The following is a 10,030-nucleotide window of genomic DNA, read 5'->3' as shown; positions in this document are numbered from 1 at the left end:
ACTTGTTGGTAATTGCATACTGCTTTTATTGCAGATGTAAAGCCAGGTTGAACGCTTTCATCCTAAAAAATGAACTTGGATATAATCTGATTAATTACATTGTACAATTTGTTTTAAATACTAAAAAACAAACTATATGACATATTTTCATCAATAAATACATTTCAGAAACAATCAGCACAGGTTAACAAAAGTTAACATGAATTAATCCATACCAAAGACTGTACAAATTTTAAAATCTGAGTGCAGAGAAAAAAAGCACACGTGTGAAATCATAGCTTCTTCAGAGGGTCTGAAGAAGCTATAATTCCACAGCGAAAGCACTTACCAGTTTGTATATGCATTAAACTTGGATTTATTTTACCTGCTGCCTGCTGTTTACTGCCTACTTTACCTTTGGATATTTTAAATTGTGACTGCTGTGTCTCCATAGTTGGATTTATTTCACCTGCTGCCTGCTGTTTGCTGCCTATTTTACCTGTGGATGTTTTGAACTGTGACTGCTGTGTTTCCACACTTGTGCTTTTTTCTCTGCACTCAATTTTTGTTCCTGGATACTAGTGTGCTTTGTCTGCTGGTGGAATGTTTTTGTTTTACATTTTAAAATCTGTTAAAAAATTATAACTTATACTTTGTTGGGACTTAATTTCAATAAACTACTGACGCTTCCATATTCATTTAAGCCCCGGTGCATTGTTCTTAGTTGCCTACTCACAACACTCTAACAAAGCATTCCATCCCCAACTCTTAATGGAATATTAACCTTTTCCAAAATTAAGAGTAGAAATCTATTAAAACATATACAACTAATAGACAGAAGCGGCCTTAGGTCAACTGGTGCCCTAGGCAAAAGGGCTCCATGGCCCCCCCCCACTCACCATTTGGTGCCCCCATCCTGGTCTACCTACACCAAATAAATACTGGAAAAGCATCTCTGCTAGAGTGGCACCCTAGTGGCCACCTAGTTGGCCTATGACTAAGACAAGATATGCTAATAGCATGCCTCTTCAGGGCATTCAAATTGTCCTTTCTACTCATACTATGCATGTATCCTTATATTCTTTTTCTAAATCCTTAGTCTATTTTACCAATATAAAACACTTTCCATGCTACTTACAAATTATGAGAATGAGGTATTACAAATACAGCTATCCTTTACTCTCCATTTTTTTTAAATTTTGTCCATTTTGTACCCTTTATTTAGGTAATTAATAAACTGATATTGATTATAACTTTACTGTCAGTTCATTAAGAGCGGCTTATTTTTAATTATGTACAAAAACTGACCAAGAGTTGGTAGCAAAGGTCTGTCATTTAAAAGTCAACAACAGTAGGAAAGAATATAAAACCACAGTCCACCAGGCTAAAAACAAATGCAATTTATTGAGTGTTAGCACTTTCAGGTACAAACCCTTCTTCAGACATAAACCACACAATGTAAAACTGAGTTTAAATACAAAAGCTTATACAAATGATAAAAACAATCATTCAATCAATCAATTAAATACAAACGTACTAACATTTCTGAATGAAAGGCCTACACCTACATAGAACAGGCTTTAAAGGTACTATGCCGTTAAGCCCTGGATACCTATTCGCCCCTATTTCAATTATCCATCTAGTCTCACAATACTCAGTATTACTAGTAATGTCACCCTTTCTCCCTCCCAAATTAACCTGTTGCAATGCCAAAAGGACATCATTTTCTGTTTTTTAATCGATTGATTGAATGATTGTTTTTATCATTTGTATAAGCTTTTGTATTTAAACTCAGTTTTACGTTGTATGGTTTGTGTCTGAGGAAGGGTTTGTACCTGAAAGCGCTAACACTCAATAAATTGTATTTGTTTTTAGCCTGGTGGACCGCGGTTTTATATTCTTTTCTACTATTTTTAATTATGATCCAACAAATTATAAGTTTTTAAAATGAATTGTGCAGTTTAATTAACAGTTTTTTTGATGAAAATGAAAAATGTTGCTTTATATTTATGATGAAAGGAGTGAGTGATTACCAATGAGCCCCTGTGGATTATTTCTGGACATTGTAGAAGAGGTTATTGTGTTTTTTTTTTATGCCCACAGCCTTTAATATTGAAGTTATTCACTATTTTTTCACTGATTATTTCTGTTTTGGGAAAATATGATAATGGTGATCTTCATTAGCAGACTGCAGTTCCGCTGTGGCGACCCCTAACTGGGAAAAGCCGAAAAGACAAACAAACAAACAAACAAACATGATAATGGTGATCTTGAAGGCACACTGTAATACCTTGTCATTTTCCAAGGGGATGCCACAAAGTTTGATATTCATTACCACAGAAGTAAAATGATTAGTTTTCCATACTTTATGCTACCAAGAGGACATTTATTCCTGTATACATATAGGCTTATTCACACCTTTCTTTTTCAAACACCTTTATTGAATTAGCACTTGTGACACAGGCAAATTTACATTCATATAAAAGTAATCAAATTGTATTAACATAACAAACATTATACTTCACATATACTGCTATATATCATATAGCTAAGCAATATTACATAAAGTATTCAATTCCTGCTTTTTTTAAACATGAAACATCTTCTTTAAGCCATCACTTACTAAATAGGCAATCTTACATTTACATAAATGAAAACAAACCACACTGACAAAGTCCTAGTCACAAGTATTTTACATCACAAACCATACTGACACACTCCCAGTTGCAAACATTATACATCACTTATAATCTACTCAGTGTTTCTCACTCAAAACATTACATAGCTCATTTAAGTCCTGCTGCCTTTTAGGCCTCATTCTTCCCTTGTATGTATGGTTCCCACAATTTTTCAGTGTAGCTTGCTCCTTCCCTTTTCTAAAGATCTCAGTTCCAGTTATTTTCTCTCTCTTACTATATTCACTACTTCCAGTATAGTTGGTTTAGATTTTGATTTCTAGTAATTGCCTTTTTGGCAGCCACCAATATTAGACACAGCAAGACCTTACCATGCCTAGGCAATTCTAGTTCTGTATCATAGTTCAGAAAAATAATCCCCCTCGGCAGACCAATCTGCCCACCACCCAGCATCTCTGACAGTGTATCCCACAGGGAATCCTTAAAGTCTGCCAACTCATCACACTCCCAGAAAATATGTTCCCAATTACCTCTTTAATCCCCTTCACACCACCAACATTTACTGTCTACCTGAGGAAAGATTCTATGGACTCTACTTGGGGTATAAAAATATCTATGTAAACATTTCCAGGCAAAATTCCTAAATCTTCTAGATGCTGTTTCATATTTGGGAGACATGCATATATCCTCCCATTGTTTCTTTGTGAATTGTTTATCCAGTCTCTCTTCCCAAACCTTTCTAAGCTCCTCTGATTGATTCTTATAGTTATTATTGTGCAATATTTTATATGCTCTACTAGTTATTCCCTTTTTAATGGTAGCTTCTGTTCTAGATTCTATTAAAAACTCTACCATTGCTGGGCTTTCATTTAGGACCTCCCTATTTCTTTCTCTTTTCCTATACTCTGATATCAATCCCTTATAGGAAAGACAATCTCTAACCTGCAGTCCAAATAAATGATTGGCGTCTTCCCATTCTACAATATTTCCCTCTCTAGTTATTTGCTCCTAGTACCTTGGCTCCTTTGTCAGTTTTCTCCAATAAATTACGGACCTCTCTTGCCTATTCTCTGTATCCCTAATTGTAGTCAACCCTATCAGCGGACTCTCCTTTCTCCATTCCTGTGTTGGTTTAGTTCTTAGAATACTTTCTGTTACTTTATGGATATAATATTCTGCATGATTATTGTTATTCTCCTTAAAAGCCTGCATCCAAAATCCCAGTCGCTTCTTGTTTTTTGAGCTTTCCCCATGTTTCATCAGCATCCCTTTCCGCTTAGAATTATAGTTTTCTGCTTGTGCTATGTAAAGGAGTCTTAACTATGTAGCTCTGAAATGTCCCTTCAGATTGGGTATTCCCAATCCTTGGCTTATGCTCACCTTCTAAGATTTAGCAGCAATATTCCTCTCTGGCTTATTTCAGCAAGTTGGACACAAGAAGCTGATGCCAGACCTGGCCTCTGTTGATCTGTTGAAAGGCAGATTTAACAAGTCATTGTAAAACTTGAAATGCTGAATAAAATAAATATGCTACAGAGGATGAGAGGAAAACCTCAAATTGGTCTAAATATTTATAGCATAAATGGATGGCATAAATAACCTTTTTCAGCAATGAATGGGCCAATGGCATGAATGCATAGACTAAATATTCCTTTTCAGCAATGACCTGAGCCAAAGAGAATACAGAAAGTAAATTGCCACACTCCCTAAATCCTTTTGCTTCCTGTATATAAGTTAAATGAGTTTTAGATGCAATTGTATTGATTACAGCATTGATTACATCATTGTACGTAACATTTTGAAGTAGACACGAGATGCAGAAATTTTATTAAACAGAGAAAACCTGCTAATATCTGAATGTGCAATCGTATTGGTATATTATTACTATTATTATTATTATTATTATTATTATTATCATGATTATTATTATGATTATTATTATTATTTTTCCTTTTTTACATTTGTTAACCGGGAAAGTCCGACTGGACACGTGTCCTTTTTCAGCAGAGGCCCTGGGAGAAAAGCTCTAAGTACAGAGTAAAATATTAGAGTAGACAGTAGAAATACAGATGGATTACATGAATATATATAACATACATACATTTTTTAAGTCTATAAATAATCCTGTTGAAAAATAATACCTTACAAAGACAGAGTTTAAACATAAAACACTTCAGACTCATTGGGTTATAAATACATTGTAATAATGCAGGTAGGATGAGATATGTGTTAACGGCAGAGTGGATATGAAGAGTTCTGAGAAGAGGGGAGAAGTGATAGTTAGTAGGTGGCAAAGGTCAAGTTAGGGTAAGTAGGAACGCTGTAGACATGAAGAGGATGAAGAGTAAAGGTGAGATGTATAGGAAGTCAGTTGGATTAAGGAAAGGAAGAGAACATTTAATGGGAGAAGCAGACAGATTTGAGAGAGAAGTGTAACTGGACTAGGAGAGCAAGGAAAAAGTGAGGCAGTGGAGTGTGGTAGAGCGAATACAGAGGGAGAGAGATGCATTAGTAGTCTGAAATTATTAATTGGAGATTAGTCAGGGTTAGTGCAGTTACATAGCCAGATATGTTGTAGATGGGATTTTAATGCTTTTATAAAGGGGATAAAGGTAGTTATATTTATAATGTTTGGGGGGGACTGTTCCAGTGCTTAGCAACAGTGTTGCTACTGAGGAAGTGTCAGCGGAGTTATTGGTTTTGGTTACTTCTATTAGGTGTTTCTGATTTGATCCCAAAACTCTAGTTTTGGCACTTGGTTGAAATAGATTTTGTAGAGCAGGGATTTTGTCAGGGGAGTGAAGAAGTTTGTGGGTTGTTATAAGCTGGTTCTAAAGAATAAGGTTGGGAAGTTCCAGCCAACTAAGAGTTTTTAGTGGAGTGCAGTGATGCGTTCTATGGGGCATATTTGTTGAAAATTTGGCAGTTTTATTATAGCAGCTTTGAAGACTGACAAGGTCTGATTTTCTGAGATTGGTGAATATTGACGATGCATATAAGAGTGTGGAAATAAGGTGAGTATGTGCAATGGTAACTTGGGTGGAGTTGATTAGGAAATTTTTGTTCCTGTACAGCATGGCAAGTTTTTTATGTACTTTTTTATGGTGGTGGATATATGTATGCCAAATTTCAATTGGCTGTCTATAGTAACCTCTAATAGTTTTGTATGGGCAACTGGTGATATGATTGCATTGTTAATGGAGGTACTGTTAAAATTAATATTATGGGAGGAGTGTTGTGTGGAGAAAAGATGATAAGGTGAGTCTTATTGGGTTTTAATATTAGTTGTGAATCTGAGAGCCAGTGTTCAGCAGCAAGAAAAGAGGATTGTGTTTGATGGTGGAGGGTCTCAGAGGAGAGAAAGGCGCAGATGAGTGTGGAATCATTTGCGTATTGTATGATGGAGGCATGAAGTATGGCTGTGTGTAGTTTGTTGGTAAAGACAGAAAACAGTAGTGGCCCAAAGACTGAACCTTGTGGGACCCCGTAGTGAGACTGGCAGTTATGAGAAGAGTTCCTGTTGCCATCTGACTGCCTGTTTTTGTCTGTTAGGTAATTTCTGACCAGGAAGTGGTGGAAGGGCTTAGATCTAGTTCTGCAAGTATGTCGATAAATTTATTTATTTATTTATTTTACATTTGTTAACTGGGAAATTCCAACTAGACCAGGTCCATTTTCAGCGCAGGCCCGGGGAGAAATGCTCCGGCATTGAGTTATACAAATACAGTACATTCAGCATAATACACAAAACAGGTTACATCATGTATGCTGAGCATAGTAATATAACAAGAAATTAATAAAACACTCCTGGTAAAAGAAGATATAGAACATAGGTAAAAAAACAATGTCAGTTATACATTGGTAAGAGAAGAAAATATATCAAGTAAGATTCTACCGTTAAAAGTACCCTTTCAGATGACCAAGCCTACAGGGGATCAGAGATCCAGCATGTGATCAGAGAGGAGTTTAGGGAGTTAATAGTAGCATGGGTAGGGTTATGTAATACAAGGGCATAACCATGTACTAAGAAGGTGCGATTTGAGGTAGTTTTTGAATATGGATGTGGAGGGGGCAGTGGACATGGATAGGGGAAGAGAGTTCCAATTTCTGGCAACGGTGTGGGAGTGGAGTGCTTTCCCTGCATTATTGTTAGCCTTGGTGAAGGAGAAGAGAGATTTTTCACTAGGTCTTAGGTACCGGTTTGCAGTATAGACAGTAAGTAGGTTGGATAATGAGGGGTTTTTTTTCCAGGATATTTGAGAATATTGTAGGCTGTTCCCGGCTGGTGATAGTTAAGTAGCTGTGGTAGCTCAAGCCATTTTAGTTCTTTTAGTGCAGAACAGTGATGGGTTCTATAGGTTGAGCTAGTAGCAAACTTGGCTATTTTATTGTAGCATGATTCTAACTTGTCTAGGTCACATTGTCTGATTTGGGTAAAGATTGGTGCTGCGTATAATAGAGTTGAGAGGAGGTGGCTTTGTGCAACAGTGACTCTTGCTTTTTGTGAGAGAAAGGACTTATTCCTGTATAGGGAGCCTAGCTTTTTGTGTACTAGTTTTATGGTATATGAGATGTGAACATCAAAGTGGAGATTACTGTCTATTTCAATGCCCAGAAGTTTGGTGTGGTTAGAAGGGGAGATGGTGGTGCTGTCCTTAGATGTTATGGTAAAGGAGAGAGTCGTTTTTGATCTATTAGGGGAAAATAGTAGCAGTTTTGTCTTTTTGGGATTTAGAATTAGTTGGATACCTGATATTCATTTTTCTACTGAGTTAAAGGTATCTTGAGTGAGTGTATGTAGGGTGGTGGGAGATGAGGCGGAGTAGATCAGGGTTGAATCATCCACATATTGTATGAGTGTGGCATGTTGTATAGAGCTATTAAGGTTATTTGTGAAAATAGAGAACAATAGTGGGCCCAGTATAGAGCCCTGTGGGACTCCTATGGTGGCTGGAAGTTGTGTAGACAGAGTTCCTATCCACTGGACTGATTGTTGCCTGTCAGATAGGTAGCTTCTGAACCAGGCTATAGTAGTGGAGGTGAAGGATAATGATGTTAGTCAGTCGGGTAGAATGGAGTGGTAGACCATATCAAATGCTTTTGAGAGGTCTAAGAAAATGGCTGATACATATTTGTTATAATTCCTTTGAAAGTTTATATGATTAGTGAAGGATAGAAGGGCTGTTGTAGTGCTGTGATGTGGACGGAAACCATGTTGTGTGGTAGATAGTAGAGTGTGTGTGTTAAGAAATGTCATCACTTGCAAGTGGATGCATTTCTCAAGAATTTTGGATAGGGGCAAAGGATGGCAATTGGTTGGTAGTTGGAGAATTCGTAGGAGTTACCTCCTTTATGGAGAGGAATGATGTGAGACACTTTCCAGAGTTTGGGTATGTAGGATTCTAGTATGGAGTAGTTGATTAGGATGGAGACAGGATATGATAGGGAGTCACTAGCCATTTTTAGGTATGGAGCAGGTATGTTATCAGCTGCCAATGTGGTTGGCTTTAGTTATAGGAGGAGTTTTTTTGATAGTTCAGGTGGACACTGGTGATAGGCTGAAAGAGGGGGTGATGTGGGATAGGTTGCATTTTGATTGAGGTAGACTGTTTTTGGTTATTTGACTGGACAGGGCTAAGGTGGATTTAGTAAAATGGTTATTAAATTGAGAAGCTATGTCTAGGGTATTGTTAGTAGAGCTGGGTGCTGGAGTAGTTGTTTTGCCTGGCTTTAGTAGGGAGTTAATGGCATGCCAGAATTTTTGTGGATTTAAATATTTCCTTTGGGCGCTAAGAAAATAGTTTTGTTTGTTTATTTTGGATTCAGCCTTGGCCTTGTTTCTAAGCTGTTGATAGTATTGCCTGGAGCTAGGGGTTTTGTCAGTTTTCCAGATTCTCCAGGCTTTATCTTTGGCTTTTAGTAAGGCTCTGGTCTCCCTACTTAGTCAGGGTGCATAGTTGGCTTTAACTCTGATCTTTCTGATGGGAGCTAAAATGTTAAGGATGTTAGAGAAGGTAGTATTGAAGTAGTCTACTGCCTGGTCTAACCCAAGTGTCCATAGTGGTTCCCAGTTGCAGTGGCTTAGGACAGTATTTAGGTATTGTGGGGTAAGGTTACGGTCATCTCGTACGAGTTTGTAGACTACTGGTTTGGGGTGATTGGAGTGTTTGTGGAGTAGGAAGGTGGGGAGATGATCACTTAGGTCATCTGGGAGACAGCCTACTGTATAGTTTTGTTTGGGATAGTTGGTGTCCAGTCCAGTATGGATTCTTTCTTTGTTTTCTTATCTATTCTAGTTGGTTCTTCAATTAGTTGAGAGAACCCATATAGATTCATATGTGTAGAGGTGCTGCTGGAGTTACAGGCTGCCCAGTTGGTGTTAAGGTCTCCTAGTAGGATTGTTTCCTGAGGTAGATATCCTTTGCCGAGTGTAGGATGTCTTCTATTATGAGTGAGTTGTTGCCTGGAGGTATGTAGCAGCATATTATATTGATCTGCTTGGTGTTTCTTATGGATAGTACAGAAAACAGGACTTCAGCATTTTGAAAAGTGATTGTTGTGGTGTGCAGGAGCTGGAGGTTAATAGTGTTTTTAAAGAGAATGGCTACTCTTCCTCCTTTCCTGTTTGCTCTATCAGATCTAAGTGTATTATACCCTGGGGGGGAGAAAGTCTTCATCTTGGATACTGGGTTTAAGCCAGGTCTCTGTAATGGTGAGTACATCAGGGTTGTAGTGGGCTATGAATGCATGTAGGTCTGTTAGCTTGTTGGTAATACTTCTTATGTTGAGATTTAGGATCAGCAGGTCAGATGTTTGTCTGGCTGAGAGGGGACCTGTATTTGGGTGAATGTCACCAGAGGTTAGCAGAGTTTGTAGGAGTGTCAGTATGTGCTTTTTAATATTAATTGTTTGTGAGCTTGGTCTATGCATGTTTTTCTTAGTGTGGTGAGATGGTGTCATTTTTGTTAATGAGTTGTAAGATTTATGATTGTGGGGCAGATGTAGAAGTGTGAGTGGGTTTGAGTGGGTGGGCTAGTGTGGGTAGTCTGACAGTAGTAGTTGTGCAGTGGTAGGTCTGTTTGTACGGAAGTTAGAAAGGTTAGCAATAGTAGAGCTAGTGATAGGGATGTGAGTGTGGGTAACATGATACTACTTTGAGTGAGTAGTACAACTAGGATTCCTGGTTGGTTGTGTGTGAGGGTGGAGGTGTGTTGTCTGGGAACGTGTTGTTGAGAGTGGGATCAGTGAGGGATGTAATTGAATTGGAGGGTGGAGGAGGTAGGATGATTGGGTTGGGTTATTTGTTAAGGAATTAGGGGTTGGAATACTGTTCAGGTGATTAGGGGTTAGAATAAAGGTAGAAGTAGTGGGGACGGGTGGGAATTGGGGCAGGGAGGAGAGCGGAGCGGGGGTAA

The sequence above is a fragment of the Protopterus annectens genome, chromosome 6.part0 (genome assembly GCF_019279795.1).
Source record: "Protopterus annectens isolate FY-2018-M chromosome 6.part0, PAN1.0, whole genome shotgun sequence".
Taxonomy (NCBI): domain Eukaryota; kingdom Metazoa; phylum Chordata; order Ceratodontiformes; family Protopteridae; genus Protopterus; species Protopterus annectens.
The sequence above is the reverse complement of the archived record's forward strand: the minus strand, read 5'-3'. Positions refer to the sequence as shown.